The sequence below is a fragment of the Bison bison genome, unplaced genomic scaffold (assembly GCF_000754665.1).
Source record: "Bison bison bison isolate TAMUID 2011002044 unplaced genomic scaffold, Bison_UMD1.0 scf7180017864387, whole genome shotgun sequence".
Taxonomy (NCBI): Eukaryota; Metazoa; Chordata; class Mammalia; order Artiodactyla; family Bovidae; genus Bison; species Bison bison.
Window position 1 is genome coordinate 544,237 of NW_011494959.1, and position 300 is coordinate 544,536.

The following is a 300-nucleotide window of genomic DNA, read 5'->3' on the forward strand; positions in this document are numbered from 1 at the left end:
TAGTATATTTAAATTTATCTGAGTAGATGAATTAGGGAATGGTCACAAAATGTTTCAAAACTGTGTAGTTTGCATTTTATTTTATTTTTTTCTAATTTTATTTTATTTTTAAACTTTATATAATTGTATTAGTTTTGCCAAATATCAAAATGAATCCGCCACAGGTATACATGTGTTCCCCATCCCGAACCCTACTCCCTCCTCCCTCCCCATACCATCCCTCTGGGCCGTCCCAGTGCACCAGCCCCAAGCATCCAGCATCGTGCATCGAACCTGGACTGGCAACTCGTTTCCTACATG